This window comes from Poromitra crassiceps, assembly GCF_964638095.1.
Source record: "Poromitra crassiceps genome assembly, chromosome: 26".
Lineage (NCBI taxonomy): Eukaryota > Metazoa > Chordata > Actinopteri > Beryciformes > Melamphaidae > Poromitra > Poromitra crassiceps.
The window spans coordinates 1,258,481-1,275,399 of record NC_139640.1 but is presented as its reverse complement, the minus strand read 5'-3'; positions in this window follow the sequence as shown (position 1 = coordinate 1,275,399).

Below are 16,919 nucleotides of genomic sequence, written 5' to 3'. Positions count from 1 at the left end.
CATCAGTTCACCCATTATACACATATTTTTAGTATAGCATTTTCTCCTCCATATTTGTATTGACAGTCACTACGGCAACAAGGCAAAATTGGTCTATCGAATATTGTCTTTAAAGCCCGCCTCCAGTCAGTTTTTCCTACCTGTTTCACGTTGATGTTGGATGAAAACTTACATGCACACGTGCTGTAACAATGCATGTCACCATTTGTGCCAAAGAACTTAGATTGATAAGAACCCAAGATAGTTTGTTCCACTTATGTTCCACTCAGCGTTGCCAGGTGTACGATAATTATCGTATTTGTACAATAATTTCGCCCCCTGTACGATGTACGATTAATCATCATCATCCCAACATAAATGGGAGCTAGGGCTCTGTCTGTTTGTTTCTCTGTTTCTGAGTCCCACTGTGATTGTCCCACTGTGATGTCATAAATCCCACTGTGACATCATCAGTGATGTCATAAATCCCACTGTGACATCATCAGTGATGTCATTATTCCCACTGTGACATCATCAGTGATGTCTTAAAACCTTGGCGCTCAGATCCTTTCCTTTCATCTTCCCACAACAGCCTTCCCCCCTTGAGAGTAGTAGTAGCAGAGCGTAGCAGAGCAGACATTTAGAGATTTAGTAGCATTTAGTAGAATTTAGTAGCATAGCGAGTATTTAGCATAGCGATTAGTTTGTGAGATTGTGTAGTGAGTGGATTCGAGTGCTTGGTGTGAGGTGAGTGGGTGGGTTGTGAGTGTGTGTGCTAGCGAGTGTGCCTGTGTTAGCGTTTTATTAGCTTTAGCATTTAGCGTTAGGTAGGATCTGTGGTGTAAAAAATAAATAAATAAGTGTCTGTGTGTCTCTGTCTGTCTGTGTGTCACTGTTTTGTTAGCGAGTGTGCCTGTGTTAGCGTTATTAGCTTTAGCATTTAGCGTTAGGTCAGGTAGGATCTGTGGTGTAAAAAAAAAAAAAAAAAAAGTGTCTGTGTGTCTCTGTCTGTCTGTGTGTCACTGTTTTGTTAGACTAGCGTTAGTGTTAGACTAGCGTTAGTTAGTTTAGCTGGCATGCCAAAGGCCAAGGCTAAACGTGGTGGGCCGCGCCCAGGAGCTGGGCAGCTCACACTGCAACAGGCTCTCAGCCGTGCTGTTCGGGAGAGAGATCTTCCTGAGACAGACACCGATGAGCCGGAGGAGACATTGTCTTCATCATCTCCTGACGACGCCAGATATGAAGAATGGCGGCCCCCTGGCCCTGGACCTAAGAGGCGAACCTTCTTGGACGAGGCGGCTTCCAGAGGTTAGAACCTACATATAGATAGCCTACTTTATTGATCCTTTACAGGAAACTATTACTACTAAAGCTGTAAATGCCAGACGATTGTATGCATAGATGACTTCTCGATTGTTGACAAAAGTGTGATATTGTAAGTTCTGATATTGTAAGTCGATTTGAATAAAAGCGTCTGCCAAATGCCGTAATGTAATGTCTAATAATAAAAAGAAGCAGGAGAAAAATAATAATAATAATCATGAGTGCAAAAAGTATTCATAAAAGTGACTTACAGTGTATATACATAGGAACAGGCATCACTGGCCAGCAAGTAAAAAAAACAATGGAGGTAGAAATGTAAAAAATAAAATAAACACACACCCACACACCTTTTATTATTCATCAATTTATTTTCGTCAACACAAAGCTTGGTAAGAATAACGATCCTGCAATTAGTTAGCATACTAATAATACCATGTAAAATATTCAATTTCAGAGTTGGAGCACAGCTCGGAGGAAGATGACGACGAAGAGGAAGGGGCTCCCCTCAGCTCGGAGGAAGATTACGACGAAGAGGAAGGGGCTCCCCCCAGCGTCACACGTCCCCCCAGCGTCACACGTCGTGCACGCTTGACCTCCAGTGATGAAGGTGAGATGAAGGCCATTTTAGAATTACAATTATTCATCTGATATTGAAAACAAACTTTTTTCCTTCAAGAAATGTCAATATATTTTTATAAACTCACTTTTACTATACAGAAGAGTCGGAGGAGGAGGAGGAGGAGGAGGAGGAGGAGGAGGAGCAGCATCTGCCGGCATCTTCAAGCAAAAGAGGTGAGAAGATTATTGGATTTTGTCAAAAAGACAGCTTGTTTACATATCACAATTGTCTGAAGAAAAACCTTTTATTTCATTGTTTTAGCGGGCAAGTCTCGTCCCTCCCTGGATCCTCCGAGCTGGCGGGATATGGCTGACTGGAGCCCCAAAACGCTGCCATTCACCGCAGTGCCAGGTCCCAGTGCGGCAGCATCACTCCAGTCCGACAAGCCTGTCGACTTTGTGGAACTGTTCCTCTGCGACGAGCTGCTGTTGCTCATTGTTGATCAGACCAACAAGTACGCGGAACAGTGCATTGCTGTCGTAGATGAGCTGCGTCTGCCATACTCCAGGGTAAACGCCTGGCAACCGCTGACCCTGGTGGAGCTGAAGCGGTTTCTGGGTTTGCTTTTCCTTACTGGGCTCATCAAGAAGCCGAGTCAAGCAGAGTATTGGTCTGTTGATGTGGCGCTTGAAACACCATACTTCGGGAGCACAATGCCACGCAACAGGTTCCAGCTCATTTGGCGGTTTCTCCACTTCAGCGATAATCGGGAGGTCGATGGCAGCGACCGGCTCCACAAGGTTCGTCTCGTCCTGGATCTGCTCCTCTCCAAATTCAAGGAAATGTACCAGCCGTCACAAAACATCTCGGTGGATGAAGGGATGATGCACTTTCGAGGACGATTACGTTTGCGTGTCTACTCTCCTGCCAAACCCACCAAGTACGGTATCAAGAGCTACATTCTGTGTGATTCAGCCAATGGTTACTGCTACTCCATGAAGCCATACTGTGGAACTCACAGTACCCTGCAGGACACCGTGCGCTTCCTGATTGCCGGCCTTGAGGGTTTTGGATATCGCTTGTGGGTGGACAACTTCTACAACAGCGAGTCAATGTGTCGTCTTCTCCTCGGCCTCCAGATCCACTCAGCTGGCACACTCCGTGTGAACAGGGGAGAACCGCCGTCCATCCGCGAGGTAACCACGTCTGACCTGGCAGTAGGTGAACAACGCGCTCGTCACAATGACACAGTGATGGTCCTGGCATGGCGAGACAAACGCATCGTCCGGATGATTTCTACCTTCCACCAGGATGAGATGACAACTGTGGAGGTCAGACAAAAAGGTAACAGTGAGAGAGTCCCCCAGAGGAAGCCAGCATGCGTGGTTGAGTACAACCAGTACATGAGTGGTGTGGATCGCCTGGACCAGAAGATCTCCTATTACCCATTCATCAGGAAGACTGCAAAATGGAGCTCAAAGTTTGTAATGTACCTGATGCAGATCGCAATGAGCAACGCGTTCATTGTCTACAGGGCACGCAACCCAACGACCAGCTGCAGAACCCTGAAAGACTTCATACTGTCTGTGGTCAAATCCTGGACCACAGATCCCCCTCCTCCTCCAGCCCCTCCCCTCCACCCTCCTCCTCTGGCGGCAAATTACCAACCTCCTCTTCCAGGAAGAACACCAGTCCACCCACGCAAACGGTCCGCTTCAGCGAGGCTGGATGTGGACTTCGCGGGACATGTGCCACTGCCAGTGGAAGTCCCAGCCACCAAAACAAAATCCATGTATAGAAAATGTGCCCACTGCGCAGCCAAGGGAGTCCGAAAAGAGACCAAGTATGTTTGCCCGAGCTGTGACCACGTACCTCTCTGCCTGTACCCGTGCTACTTTGAGTATCACTCACAGTGATACTTTCCTCCGACCCACCCCCCACCCCCGCTTCAGCCAGTGATGCAGTGTTTAGTTTAGTTTAGTTAGTGTCAACGAGTGTGTGGGCAGTCCAAGCTTTAGTATGTGTATTTGCTTTGACAGTTGAAAAGTAGAGGGGGAGAGACACTGGAGAGAAAGCTGTAGCGAGATTCAGTCCTTCAAGAGTACAGTAACGTTACCTCCAAACACAAACTGCCTGCTGTCTGACTGTTGTCAAGCCGTCCAATAGCAGTGTCATTACTGTAACAAGAATAGTAGCAGTTGTAACACAGTAATAGCATCAGTCATGTGTATGCCTTTTTTTCATAAAATGTGTTGGTTCTTTTGAAAAAAAAAAAGAAAAAAAAAGCTGTTCTCAAATATTTGTAGAAAATAAATGGAAGATTCTTTTCACATACTTTTTGTTATTGACTTGAGTTGAGTTTCCAACCTTTCATTTGAGGTATTGCATTTTGTTCAACTCTAAGCAGAATTCATTCTGTGGGCTATCATGAAAATACTATGCATAGAAATGTGTTTTATTTGGAAACTACTTTGAAGGTTTTTTTGAAGAAAAGAATACACTGCATGAAATGTTGTGTTTGGAATATTTGATTGTTACACACCAAATGAAAGCTTAGGAAGTGTACTTTCATCATAAAAAAAAAGAGATATGGCCTGCAACATACACCTTGATGCCATAAAAAGCAGCATCTTGAAGTTGGACTAAGCTGTTTTCAAATATTTGTAAAAAATAAATGAAACATTCTTTTTACATACTTTCTCCCCCAAGGTAAAGTAGACATTCCAACCTTTCATTTAGCTATAGCATTTTATCACACTTGAAGCAGAATTCATTCTGTGACCTTTGTTTACATAAAAGTGTGTTTATCTTGAAAAGTAAAAAAAGACAGCAGAAAACCCTTGAAAGTGCTCTTCTTTCAGAGGCTGTCATTTTATAATGGAACTGTCTAGAAACAAAATTTCTTCTTTGAAAGAAGCAGGAGTGTCCAATGTTTCATTAGAGTCCAGCCCTGTCCATATAGCCCTAATAGAAAAAATTCTATAGCTGTTTTCAACTGAATGGAAGTGAATCTGGCACAGGCTCCAGACAATTTTACTGAAGCGCTGTGGCACTCAATGTGTTAACATGCAGTGGAATCCGTATTATAACCTGCTCCTAGCCGGTTGGCCTGCATGTTAAACAACAATTAGCCGGCCTACGCGCACTCCCGCGAGTCCGTATCATATTCATCTCCGTCCCCGGTATAGGATCCGCATTAGCGCAAAAGCGGCTGCTGTTTAATAGGGATGGACATTTTAAGCAATTTAAATACTCGAGTACTCTCCTTCTATTATGAACGAGTGCTCGAGCACTCGCGCAGGGGGAGGGGGGTCTGTGTGATTACTATGGTAATGACTGAGCAGGGGTAATCTGCTGTGTATGGGGCTGTTCACACATTACGTTTGCATTTTTGCATGGAAAAAGCGCTACCTGGTGCATTTTTTGTCAGGAGAGGAACTCACTGATATTGGGTGACGCTAAGCTAACATCTAAAGCCTACCTCAGACAGTAGCCTATCTCCGATGGTTGGATGGATGGCATTAGTGCTTTGGAGCAGACACGTTGTGAAACAAGCGAAGGCATTTCCATGTCCATTGTCCAGCAATGTCAGGTTATTGTCCAGTATCATCCATTTTACTTTATGATCACTGTTACATTAACGTAAATTCACGGATTACAAGGTCCAGTGTTCTGCCAAAAAGTGAAAACTGACCAGTGTGATTAATGTTACAGCTGCAGCTGAATAGTGATCACCATGAAGCAATTGTCTCCCAAAAAGTGATTCTTTCTCCACATTTCTTTGGATTCTTTGGATTTTATCGGGCGTGCGCTATGAAGAAGCGTGCTTCTCATTCGGGAGAATATCTCAAGGCACCATTTTCGGGATGAGCTGGAAAACTTCCGGTTAAAACTTTCAAAATAATGTTACTTAAACAAAAGTAAATAGCTTATTGATGCACGTTGGAGGAGAAGAAGTATTTCAACGAATGAAGCAGCAAACCTTGTATCAAAATACTTGTTGTGATGTTATATGGCGTGAAACTGTGGCTGTAAGGCATTACTCAAAATAAATAAGGTTACAAGCGTTTTATTTTGAAAGCAACAAAGCGGATGACGTACTTGTACATTCTGGCTGACTTGACGCCCGGCCGTGCAGTTCATGCTGCCAGATCCACATGACGATGCGTGCGTAGATCTTATATCCCGTTCAAGACAACTCGGACCGCCGGAAAAAATGGGTTCCGACCTGTAAAAAGTGAATTGAACGGTCGTCCAGGCCAGAATTACAGCTCGGAAATTCGGGTATCATCCAGAGCTCCGGTTTCTCCGAGTTGACGTCACAGCCACATCAAAATGGCTACTTGCATCGTTAATGATAATCACAGAATTATTATAAAGACGTTTGTTGACGTTTTAACACACAAGTTGAGTTCTTAATTATGTAATGTTAACGTTTCATATGTGTTTGTATCATCTGTGTTTCGCTCTGTGTGAAATTCAGCATTCAGCATGTTCGGTTAGCATTGTTCGCTAGTAGGTAGCTACCATGCTAACGCGGGTTGCTATAGCAACAGTTTGGGCTTTCCCCCCGAGCGGGAGGTGCAGCGTGAACGCAAATCTGTCCAGGGCGGAGGTTCCGTGTTGAAACCTCCGGCGGGCCGAGTTGTCATGAATGCGGTATTAGACCATTTTTAAAGGGGTGGGGAGTGGGGCGAGTACCCGAACAGCAGAAACGCTACTCGAATACTGACGTTATGAACAAGTGCTCGAGTACCCGAGTGCTCGAGTACCCGAGTACTCGCGCCCATCCCTACTGTTTAACTCTGGCAGCTCATGATCCAGATCATGTCTGACTGGGCAGGCGGGTGTGGCTCTTCGTGACGTTGCTAGCGAGTAGGCGTGTCGTAGACGACGTCGCTGCCGTGCGACTGTCGGAACGACAAAAACAGCCGGTGGGATCAACAACAAAAGTGGCAATGACCGCAAAACCTGGCCTTATTTCAGCGTGTCTGTGAGGCTATCTGGAGTACCAGCCACACGACGACCCCTCTTCGCCTCGTCGGAATTGAGACGCCGTCTCTCTCCAGCGGCACATCGTCGTCCTCATCCAGTGAGCCGTGCAGCGACATCGAGGATAATATATCCGGCGTTACAGGTAAGATATTAAAGTGTTCCACCTTAGCCCAACGCTACTACAAATGGCTAACGTTAACAAGCTAGCTGGCTAACAATGCTAGCTGTAGCCTCGTAACTACTAATCCCGTTGTAGCCTTGTTGTTGTTGTAACGATGCTAACAGGTTAGCCGGATAACAATGCTAGCTGGCTCCATAACTAATAGCGACGTTGTTGTTTTTGTTAGAGTCGATGTGTAGCACGCCACTGGCCAAGAGAAGGAAGAAGCACACCACGCAAAGCGAAAGGACAGTGGTGATGATGGATCAGCTGTTGGAAAAGTTAAACAGTCAATTTCAACAACGGGAACAGGTAACGTGTTTCTTTATTTATTTGGTGTATGTGTTGATGTTATGTCTGTCTGTGGGAAGTGTCCATGACTTCAATTTAGTATTGTCCTATTGTCCTCAAGGTACAACACAGAATTGGGCGAACATTTCGACTTCATGGTGCTTTTATAAACAGTAATCAATTCTTGCCCGTGTCTCCTACTTTTGAAAGTTGTACATTGTATTGTAAACCTGTGCAGGTTACCTGTGTACCAACACTTTAAATTGTTCTCTAAACAGAAACCAAGAAGCTCCTTTTTCCACTATTGATTACTGTTTTGACTTTGATCTTGCTTTCTCTGTTCCTGCTTTTATAGACAGTCAAACCAGACTGGGAGGACAATGTATGTATTTTAATATTTTTTTTCATTCATCAACAGCGTCTGTGGCAACGGCAGATGGAGTGGGAGGAGCAGCGAGAGAGAAGGGCATGGGAGGAGGATGCCCGGGCCGAGGCACGAGCCCAGGCCTTTCTGATGAAGATGCTCCAGCAGTTGGCCCCGCAGCTCGCCCCCCAGCCCCAGCAGATGCCGGCAGGGGCATCATGGCAGCCCCATCGCCCTGTGATACAGCCAACCACACACGGCACCTGGGATCAGGGGCCTCTCCAGCCAGCAGCACACGGCACCTGGGATCAGGGGCCTCTCCAGCCAGCAGCACACGGCTCCTGGGAGCAGCGCCCCCCGGCCCCGCACAGCAGTTGGGATGAAGAGCAGAGCCATGATTACGCCCACCTTGACTAGTGTGTAATGGCCTTCAACTTGGACCCCTGTATACAGACAGCCCTTTGCACAGAATTTCTTTTGCACAGAATTTGCACTGTTCAACTGTTTGGAAGGGACAATTTCTTATATATAGATGTGCCGTGTGAATCTTTTTTATCTAGATGTGTTGTGTGATTACTTAACCCTTGTACAGTGTTGGTACATTTTGGGCTAGTGCAGTGTAATTTTCTGTGTTCGCATTGTTATAAATGTGATATAAATGGTCAAATGGCGATGAATTTTGAAATTGGGTGGGGGATTGGGGCATATATCAAGGATTTTCACACTTCAGTGCCTCAGCTCATTTTTGGCCCCGGGAATCAAAAATGTTTACTGCATTTATGTTATATCCAGAAATGAATAGATAGATTCCCCATTGAAAACCACTATAAAGTGCAAAAAAGTGCTATTTTTGAGCTCCAAGACACTTTTTACAAAAAAGCATTTTTTTTATGACTTCCTCCAGATATTTTGGACATAAGGCTTCAAAATTATGGTTTTTAATATTTTTCAGCAGATTGCAACATTTTCTCATGTATGGCATGCATCTATAAAGTGCAAAAAAGTGCTATTTTTGAGCTCCAAGACACTTTTTACAAAAAAGCATTTTTTTATGACTTCCTCCAGATATTTTGGACATAAGGCTTCAAAATTATGGTTTTTAATATTTTTCAGCAGATTGCAACATTTTCTCATGTATGGCATGCATCTATTGCAATCAATTTAGCTGGTTTCTGTTTGTGCTGCATTATGGACCACTACAGCCCAATGGAATAAATAATTTCAGCTAAAATGGTGTTCATATGGATGTGTGTGTGTGTGTGTGTGTGTGTGTGTGTGTGTGTGTGTGTGTGTGCGCACACACACACACACACACACACACACACACACACACAAGCAACTTGAGCTGTCCCCCCACCCCCCCACCAAAGCCCCATCCCGATGTGTCCTGATCATGCACATACTAGGCTAGACAGAGTCTGTTTATGACCTGCATCAGAATGACAGAATGCACCCTTGGCCGGTCAAGGAAATGGTCAATTACTAAAAACTGGCATTGAAAGGGTTGAAATTCTGAAAAGTAATGAACATTGAGACATGAGATTGAGCAAACATGAGATTGAGCAAAAAAGGAAAAAAAGATTCTCCCTCTATTGTTGTTGTGGCCAAAAATGGTTAGTACTTGCCCAGAAGGACTCACTCTAATTGCCCAAAAATGGTCAATTAGATGGTCTAAAAAAATATACAGTGCATTTTTTTTTTAAATTGTCACTGAATAAAAAGTAACAATGGAACAAAATAAATATTGGTAATAATCTTTTACATAGACCCCACTGTGATAATCCCACCCAAAAACATTCCCTTTGGATTATATTTTGTGCAGAGATTGTGGAAATCTGTAAAAGCAGCAAGTGAAACTGTTTATAGTCAAGACAAACTGGCTTATAATGGGTTACATTTCTGAAAATGAATAAATATTTTTGGTATGTATAGCTTCATCTGAAGGTAAAATGTTTGGGGGGAAAAAGAAAAGAAAAAAAAGATTTTTTTTTACCTTTCTTATCATTAGAAAAATAATTGACCAAAACTGGACAATGGGAGGGGCATAACAATGAGGGGTAAGTATTAGTTAACAGTGTACAAGGGTTAAAGGAACACTCCACCCATTTTCAACCAGCTTTGTATCATTAGAACATCAGTAGTATATCAGAAAACTGTAAACAGTTTTGAAGTCTGTCATTTAATTTGACAGTTATTGAGTGTTAAACTGGACCAGTGACATCACTGGTCCACAAATTAATTTGTGGACATCAAATTAATAACTCATTAACTCAAATCAACTCTCAATAACTGTCAAACTATTCATCATTCATCTAGTTTGACAGTTATTGAGAGTTGATTTGAGTTAATGATGAGTTATTAAATTGAGTAAGTGTGGACCAGTGATGTCACTGGTCCACACTTTAACACTCAGTAACTGTCAAATTAAATGACAGGCTTCAAAACAGTTTACAGTTTTATGATATACTACTGATGTTCTAATGATACAAAGCTGGTTGAAAATGGGCAGAGTGTTCCTTTAAGATTTTGCGATTTTTTTATTGGTTATTTTGACATGTCTACCTCAAGTGCCCTCCAGGTGAATGTTAACCATCCAGAGTAATGCAGCACTGTTGACCACAGGATGTTTTTTTTACTTCTCCATGCACAGTGTTTTTTTTATTTATACTTTATTTATATTGCCACTGTCATGACTTACTGCCATGTAGTAGTTGCAGTGTTTTTTTTTTGGATTATATTTTTGGTATTGTCATGCCCAGATTTGTTATTAAAAACAAGTACATGTAACTAAACTGTCTATTGATTCCCTTTACAGTATTGTAATATAACAAGCTATTTTGTGGTTTTACACTTGCACCCCTGGAAAATTGTGATTAGCTAACCTATGAACCAATTCCATACCAATTCTAGAAGTGCCTTGATTGTATGGATGCAAATATGCTTTTATTTACATTCGAATCAGGGTGAACACAGAACTCAAGCGCTCACCCCGCCCGCTCCTCAAGCACTGTGAGCCAATGTAATTTGCACTCGTACAGACAGGGCTTAGAAGTACATTTGCATCTAAACAATTGTGAGTGAACACTGAACACAAGCGCTCACCCCGCCCGCTACTCGTCAATGGCAGAAAAACCGTTCATTGTTTGATTTCAAAACCATGGTGGTGTACTTAGCGAGAGCACTTGACAGTAATTCACTGTTGACCTGTTGTCATGAGGACATGTCACATGTACAATCTTTTACATTCAGCTGATCCACAGAACACCGGCAAATGTAGTAAAAATGTAGAGTTTATTGAAGGGGGGGGGGGCTGTTGGATTGGGGGAGGAGGTTGTGGACCGGAAAATATCCTGCTCTGGCTAGCCAGACATGATCCAGACTTCATGTTTAAAAGTGGCTTTAGACTCAAGGATGATCTGATTAGATTTTGGTGGTCAAAGGTCAAGGTCACTGTGACCTCTCGAACACCATTTTCAAGCTTGTTAACGTGATATCTCAGGAATGTCTTGATGGAATTTCTTCAAATTTGCCTCAAACATCCACTTGGACTCGAGGACATTTTGGTGGTCAAAGTTCAAGGTCACTGTGACCTCTCACACACCCAATTTTCAAGCTCTGTAAGGCAACATCTCAGGAGCGCCTTGATGGAATTTCTTCCAATTTGCCTCAAATGGCGATTTGGACTGTAGAATGAACTAATGGCGGGGGCATAAGTCCGCGTTGCGGTCGTTCTAGTTTCTACCTGTTTCACGTTGATGTTGGATGTGCTGTAACAATGCATGTCACCATTTGTGCCAAATAATAATAACACTCTCTCCCCTTTCTCTCCCTCCTCCCTCTCTCTCTCTCTCCCTCCCTCTCTTTCTCCCCCCTCTCTCTGCCCCTCTCTCCCCAGGTTTATGCAAAAAAATTGGACAAGCAGGACAACGTGGAAGATTTACTGGAGAAACTGGAAGCATACAGGTAATTATATAATCAATTTGTCAATCAAAGAAAGATTGATTGATTAGGTGTTATCTAATCATGCCTGTACAAAGATGCAGGTTTGACTTCAGCCCCATGTTTAGCATCAGTTCACCCATTATGCACATTTTTAGTATAGCATTTTCTCCTCCATATTTGTATTGACAGTCACTACGGCAACAAGGCAAACTTGGTCTATCGAATATTGTCTTTAAAGCCCGCCTCCAGTCAGTTTTTCCTACCTGTTTCACGTTGATGTTGGATGAAAACTTACATGCACACGTGCTGTAACAATGCATGTCACCATTTGTGCCAAAGAACTTAGATTGATAAGAACCCAAGATAGTTTGTTCCACTTATGTTCCACTCAGCGTTGCCAGGTGTACGATAATTATCGTATTTGTACAATAATTTCGCCCCCTGTACGATGTACGATTAATCATCATCATCCCAACATAAATGGGAGCTAGGGCTCTGTCTGTTTGTTTCTCTGTTTCTGAGTCCCACTGTGATGTCATAAATCCCACTGTGACATCATCAGTGATGTCATGAATCCCACTGTGACATAATCAGTGATGTCATAAATCCCACTGTGACATAATCAGTGATGTCATTATTCCCACTGTGACATCATCAGTGATGTCTTAACTGTTCATCAATGTGTACTATCCTGACCAAATAAACAAGTAAAGTAAAGTCATAAATCCCACAGTGATGTCATAAATCTGACACCATCAGTGATGCTGCTCATTGGCCACACAGCAGCCGAGCTGCGGGCAAGGCCGCGCAGCGGGCGAGCTGTGAATGCGAGCTGCAGGGCCAGCTCGGCGAGCTGCAGGACGCGGGCAAGCCTAGGAATCGAGCGCGCGAGATAGCTAGTAATACCAAAAGTCCCATAATGTACAATAATTTGATCATTTTGTGACACTTAGTTCTAATCAATCTACTAATATGGATCCTATGTCTGTCTGTTTATACATGTCTTCTCAGAACGTCTTTGCCGCCAATCATGCATTCGTGTCCCCTAGGACAAAGTCATTTTAGTTCTGTGGTAGATATAGTGCTGGGATTTTCTAATCAAGTGTAGTATTATTTTGCGGTTCCTTTACCTCAGTGGAAGTACTTACTGGTGTCAAATGTACTTTAAAAGTAAAAAGCACCTAATTTAAAATGGAAAGTTGAATGTTGTGTTGTGATTTTAAAAATGAGATTTAAATCATCATCATCATCATCATCATCATCATCATCATCATTCAAATTGCCTAAAGCCTGGATTATGCTTGACGCTTTGGCCGGCCGCACGGAAATGAGATACACGGAATCCGACGAGGAAACGTGTGGAGCTTGTATACTCTGTGTGGGTTTCTGCAGGCGGAATTGAGCGCGAGTCTTGAAAACTCCACTTTGTCCGCCCGTCCGCATCCACATAGTTACAAATTTCGGCGTGCGCACGGCCGCTCGAAAACCGTCCGCACGGAGCCTTGCGGAGGGGCGTGTCTGCTGATTTGACGTCACTTTTCCGCGCGGACACTCGCGTTCCTCGCTGATGCGGAAAGCATAATGAGACCTTAAGTGGGTGGTTACTCAGTAATCACAATTTTGCGGGCTGTGTCTGTGACATCAGCAGTGATCATAAATCAGGAATTGTGATGTCATCAGTGATGTCACTTGAGCAATTGTGATGTCATCAGTGATGTCATAAATCCTTCCTGGCTGAGGCTATATAAGTGGTAGAAGAAGCAAGGCATCCAGTCTGCTGGAAAGCCCTGCTGCTCGCGTACAATCATTTCCCTCCAAAAACGATCATTTTGACCCTCAGGTATGATAATTCAACATTTCTCACCTGGCAACACTGGTTCCACTGCAACATAATGAGACTGCAGGCGCTGTTGTAAAAGAAGCAGAAGAGCGTCTCCTCTTGTCTTCAGTATACTCTTTGCCAGCCAGGGAGGCTGTCAGGCTCGGAGGCGCGCGCCATTATCGTTATAAATGTAAATAATATTCCTGGAATGCGTGTTTTAACGAGCCAGTTACATTTCTTTGCATTCTTAGAGATTATAGTTTTTGTTTTTTGTTCATGTTTCTAACAATTGGCCAAGTTAGTAGTTAGTTTATGGGATAGGAATTCTGCCAGATGACAGGCACTAGGCGCCATTTTCTCTTTCTTTTGGAAGAGAAAATTATCTTGAAATGAAGATTTGATTGACAGCTGCATGTCGTGATATGATTGGTTGAAATGGGGTAGAAATTTGATAGTACTAGGTGACGTCAGCAAACTGTACATTACTGTTATCAACGTCTTGAAAAAAATCTTGAAAAATGAACTTTTGATGTGGAAAAGGTGTGAAAAACGAAAGAAATTAGACTTTTGTGATTTTGTTTGCACACATTATTAAATAGGTGCACTGCATACCCAGGTATTTGAACTAAAAGAAAAGAAAGGTCATTTTTGGGTTCAGCTCGACTTTAAGGCTCTGGATGGGGAATTCCGTTCTGGGGCAGGAGACGTCACGTGACCGTTCAGCTCTATTGGTAGAAAGGTCGACTTGAACAAATCAGGACTCAACCCTTGCAACCCTCTACTATATACTATGTACTATGTATGGGATAATTCAGTGAAAAGTAACCCTGTTTGTCTGATTGCATTACAGAAGCTGTGAAGACCCTACACAAAGTCCATGAAGTAGATGTGAAGAACACTTGAAACAGACCAAGCTGGCGGTAGCGGATACATAAGGAATCTCGTGTGTCGTCGGTGACATCATCAATGGTGACGTCATCACTGACTGTTGACATCGGTGACTTCATATAACAACGCATTGCTGCTAGTATCATCACAGAGGTTGTTCTGCTATGATGGAGGCAACACCGCGTTTTGTGCGCATCCAGGGTCTGGCAAAGAAACCTGAATATAACGGGCTGGTCGGGCGTCTGCGGTCCAACGACCTCTTCGAGGAGAAGGGACCCCAGGAGCCGGGCACGGGCCGCCAGACCGTGTTCGTCTACAGGCTGGGCAAGTCCCTCTTGCTGAAGCCAGAGAACATCCAGGACGAGAATTCTGAGAGCTTCGACGAGGCGATGGATTTGGTGTTGAAAGAAATGGCGTCCGACAACCGGCCGGACTACTTCGGGAACGAGCTGGACATGCAGCCGTGGGACCACGTCAGCTCGGACAGGGAGCAGACCCGGCCGGTGTCGAGTTCTTGGCACGAGGTGGTCTCGGCGAAGCGGGCAGCGTATCTGCTCTTTACCAGACAGGCAGCGAACTGCAACGTGGTGGCCGGGCTTTTCCTTTTCGTCTTCCGCAAGGCGCTCCTGAACCAGGCACAGGAGGCGCTGGTTCTGCTGAAGGGGGTAAAGGGGTCCAACGGCCCGTCTCTCGAGACAAAAAGTGTGGTCGTGCCGGGCAAGAGGGTGAAGGCTTTGCAGAAGCTGCACGCGAAGAAGGCGAAGAGTCTAGGCGACCCGAATTTACTGAAGATCCAGGACAACGCAAATTGGGACTTCGAGAACTTAATCAGTGCGCCCTATTTCGATTTCAGAGTGGAGCAGGTGTTTTACAGCCTAAAAAGGAGTGGCGTGCCGCAGACGCCGATGCGCATGCCCCGTGTCGTGCGGGATTCCTTCGAGCCGCGCGGGTGGCGCGAGTTCGGGGAATACAACCGGTGGCTGGACCAGTTCTTGGAGGAGGAGGGCTTCCCGAGACACTGCGCCGACATGCTCGGCCTGGGGCCAGACGTCACGGGGTACGTGACGGGCGAGGAGAGGTACGGCCGAGGCCACGAGCTGCTGCTGCTGAAGTACGACACGGAGAGGTCACCCGAGGGCACCAAAGCGGCGGTGCGGTACCGAGTGGTGCAGTCCTGCGGGGGAAGGTTCTCCATGGCGGAGTGGTTGCGGGGGGATCTGGGCGGGAAGGTTCTGCGTAAGGCCGAGGCGGCGGCGTTCCTGGGCGCCGTGAAGGACTGGTGCTTCGCAGGGGCGGCCGAGGAGGAGGTCGGTCTGAGAAGCTACAGGAAGGTGCTGGACGACTGGCCGAGCTGCAGTGAGTTCTTTGAGAAGGTGGAGCAGCCGGCCTTCGCGGCGCGCGTGGGCTTCTCCGAGGGGCAGAGTATGCTGGGCCACCGGTGCCGGAACCCGGTGCCGATGCGCCTGCTCTTCCGCCAGATGGAGCACTTCATCGAGCAGACGGACAAGGTTAGAAAATAGCAAGAGGGGGAATTCTCGCTGATATTTTTCGAGCGCAGTTTGCTTTCTTCCTAGTTTGGGGTAGCGCTCTGGTCTCATTTGTTTTTTATTTCAACCAATTTTATTAGTGGATGGAGTTTTTGTTTTTGTTCAAGCGAGATGTTAGTTTTAGACAAGATTGGTTTTAGACTCTTGCATGGATGTTGGAAGTGGGGGTGTGGCCGCCCCTGCCAGCTGTACAACGTTTGTTTTCATTAATAAAGAATTGACTTTCATTTCTGTGTCTTTCATATTTCCTTAAAACATAAAGAATTATTAGTGATTGTCAGAAATTAGCCTGTCTCTAATGAAATCAAACGTGGATCATGGAACATTAACATAGATCTACTAACATTCCAGGCGCAGCAGAGCAATTACAGTGACGATTCTGCCGCCAGCGCATTTACTAAAGTAGCGCATGTAAATGAGCGGTGAGACACAGATGGTTTATTTAAAAATGAAAGCCAGCTGCTGGTAGCTAATTTCTTGAATGCATTATACACCAGCTTTCCTCTCATCTACAAACCATCAAGAGACACAAATAAGTGCTACAATGAATGACAATATTTTCTTTACTAATTACTTCAACAAGGTGGCAAAAATGGATTTACTTCTTCTAACAGACATCTCTGACCACCTTCCTATGTTTCAATTAACTACTGTAAAGTGTCTTGTGAAACCAGGCAAGAAAATATCCAGAAATACCTATAAACCATTTTTTACTCCGGGTCTCTGTAAACCTTCCATAATCAAAAATAAACTACACTAGACATCTTGCGCACTGTGCTGGCAAGTTTTTTATGGCACACCATTAGTGGGTATGGTATGACGTCACTTGATGATTGTGGGACATGATATCATCCTTAATGTTGCTCAGTGTTTTCCAGTTGGTCCTCACCCCGCTGCATGACCTCGTCATCTCTGACAGGGATTGGCTGTTTAGAGCTTAGGTCCTCAAGTCGAATGGCCTCAGGTTAGACAGGTATGTCTGGGTTGACCATGACTGGTGAGCTGCACAAAGCAATGAGATCTGCCCCCAAAATCACACAGCCGAAACT